Raw genomic sequence first — 3,374 nt, forward strand, 5'->3', positions numbered from 1 at the left:
GAAGGTGACACAGTTTGGTTACCCTGACAAGGTGAGTTGTCAGGTGTGTGGATGGTATAAAAAAATGAAACAAAAGTCACGGGGAAGCAAAAAACTAGCTTTGGTTCATTTGTGCAAAACCAAGTCTGTAAAACTAAAGAGTTTCTGTTACCACGTTTGACGTTCGCTCTACTCCCACTGAGGGTAAGTCTATTTGCAATCCTGACTGAAATATGCTGCTTGAGCAGCTCAAGAAACTTTCTTATTAAGATGTGTGTGTTTTCCACGCAGCCGAATGATGCTTCAACACCAGCAGCACGGCCTACAGTTCTGACGCTGTCTACTTGGAGGCAGTACCAGATGCCACGGGTTAAGGGCACAGTCCCACAGGACTGCTCCCCCCCGCTTCAGAAACCCACCGAAGGTTGAAGTTGTTACCTGTCCTTCTGACTAACTGGCTATAGATCAGAGGTTGTCATGACCTCTTCCTCAAGTTCAATTATTTTGCTAAAGTGGCTGACAAAAAGCAGAGCATTTGATCTTTTAGAGTCCTAGTTTCTTACAAAAGGATCTAACCTAGGAACAGTCAGATGGAGGAGACGCTCAGGGCAAGGTGTAGAGGTGGGGTGCAGATTTTCCAGGCTCTTCCTGGGGCCAGTCTCCTGACACCTCCAAATTCTCACCAGCCTGGAAGCTCTAGAACCTGGTCTCTAGGTTTTCTGGAGGCTTCCTCACATAGGCATGGCTAACTAACTCATTGACGTCTGGCAACTGATTTAACCTCCAGCTCTTCTCCCATCCCTGGAAATTTAAGTTCAGAGTGGGCTTCCCTGGTGGCTCAGATGGTAAAGAATCTGCCTGCAACACAGGAGCCGCAGGAGATGCAGGTTCAATCTCCGTGTGGGGAAGATCCCCTGGAGAAGGGAATGGCTACCCACTGCAGCAGTTTTGCCTGGGCATCCCGTAGACAGAGGAGCCTGGCAAGCTTTCCAGTCCATGGGGTCACAAAGAGTTGGACAAGCCTGAACAAACTTTCATTTTCCCTCCCCCTTCCTGGAAGACAGCTAGCCGTGTGTATCTAAGAGCAGGATATTCATAAACATTTCAGCTATAATAAGATATAAACAAACCTTAAATGTTTATATTGCTGCTGAAGCTTCAGTATTTTGGTCATTTTGGTAATACAGAAACTATAAAATAGAACTGGCACAGCTCTAGGTCAAGACTACCAAGTCCATAATCTTCTCCTACCCTTGATGAAAAGCAACTGGAGAGAGTTTTACTTAATTTCTCCTACTGGTAATTATGAGATAATTACGCCTTCTTTGAAGAAGGAGCTTTGGGGTTTAAAAGAGATAACAATTGCAAAGACAAGTTCTAGAACTACTAACTAAGTGTTGGATACTACTGATTTATTTTATTCAATCCTAAAATTTTCATTGGGTGAAATTTTACTAATGTATAAAAGAAAATGTTAAGGTGACTAATTCATTCATTCTATGCTAATTCTTTTAGATGTATGTGTAATACCTGAAGATAACATGAATAAAAATAGCATATGATTAAAATGGAAACTTGAAAAAAACAAACTTTGTGCCAAAACAAGGAGATATTATTGACCTTCTATGTAATTCAGGATATTACACAATGAGAGCAAGACAATTCTTTCTCTCATCATGTTGGGAATAAAACTGGAATAACTTGGTTGTGAATAAAATAAGCTTTTACCCCTGTGTATGGCATACAGTTCCCTATTTCTTTCCATGTCTCATCATATTTTTTAACTTTTAATTTTATATTGGAGCACAGTTGATTAACAATGCTGAATTAGTTTCAGATGTACAGCAAAGTGGTTCAGTTATACGTATAAATGTACCTATTCTTTTTCAAATTCTTTGAAAATTCATCATTTTTTGGTTGTTGTTGAAAGCTAGATATTTTAGATAACATATGGTAATACATATGAATTCTGAATCCTCTCCAATCAGGTTCTTGCTGCAATTGCTAGCATTTGTTTATTTGTTTAGTGACCAGTGTGGACTAATTCTGTGGAGTCTGATTTTCTCACAGTGTGTAGATTTTGATGACATTGCTTAGCTTTTTATTTTTCAATCTGACTTCCTAGGGGTCATCCTTGAATCAGCATAGCTTAGTAGTCAGACAATAACTGGTCAGATGTTTTGCTTAAACATATTAACCAAGTGAGGATTTCACCTTTATCTCTGGAACAGTGTGTGGCCTGGGGAAATGCTTACAAAGTTCAGGGAATTTACAAGTCTGCTCCACATTTAGCCAAGGACTAATGTCTCTCTCTGATTTCTCTGATGGAGCAGTCGTGTGCATATCCATTGACTTCTGACCACCAGCAACAAGGGGCATCTTAGTGGGGACCCCTGGGCTGCCCCTTTCTCCAAATCGCCCTGTTAAATGGCTGGCTGAGCCGCCATCTTCTTACTTGCCCCAAATAGTACCCGCTAGAGATGCTGGTCTTCCTGGACTGCTTATATAACAAACATATACTGTCTACTACAGTCTATGATGTCACTGGGGCTGGATTTTTCCTAGCTCTGTGTTCCCTTCAGGCAGCAAAACCTCCAGTCCATGGGGGTTGCCTGGCTGCCCAGCCTGCAACTTCTGACCCAGGGAGAGAGAGAGGAGCCAGGGAGCAGTCACTCTTTTTTACTGAATAAACATTTCTCAAGAGTATACTCCTCGATCCATTTCCAGAAACTATAAAGGCTGGGGGTTTTTTCCCCCCACTTACTTCTATCTTCGGGGAGAGAATATGTTCAGGTTTTCTCATAGCCATTCTTAAAGTCCTTCCTAAACAAAATGACTTTGAAATGTAATCTGCTCAAGATTTTCAGGAAGCTTTATCTGACAAACTTATTCTTGACTAGATTTTCAAAATGTCTACAAATATGAAAACTATCAAGAAGGAACTTAATTCTTTGTGCCTCTTTAAGAGGAACGTATGACTGTCAGATTGATGTTGTGTTAAAATGAAGATTGGTGGCCGTCACCTGGCTGGCCCTGAAACAGCTCACTTCTTGGCCAGCAAGAAGAAAGAAGGGGCTTCATCTCTCCTCCTCAGGGGTCCATTTCTGAACCCTTCAAACTGGGAAACTTAGTAAGTGCAACCACAAAGGAGTTGCACAGCTATTAGTAGCACTGTGCTCAAATATCAAATGATGGATTCAGAGTATTAACATGAAAACACAGATCAGATATTATTTAGAGATTTCACATTACCCTCTGTGAACTTTGATATTTACCAAAAGGATTTCACTACACTGGCTTCCTGGTAATGTGCGGAATTCACAGTCATGCTCATAACTGTAAATGAAGCAGCATTTCAGGACCATTCTTAACTACATGCTGCTACCATAACTGGC

This window comes from Muntiacus reevesi, chromosome 5 (assembly GCF_963930625.1).
Source record: "Muntiacus reevesi chromosome 5, mMunRee1.1, whole genome shotgun sequence".
Classification (NCBI taxonomy): domain Eukaryota; kingdom Metazoa; phylum Chordata; class Mammalia; order Artiodactyla; family Cervidae; genus Muntiacus; species Muntiacus reevesi.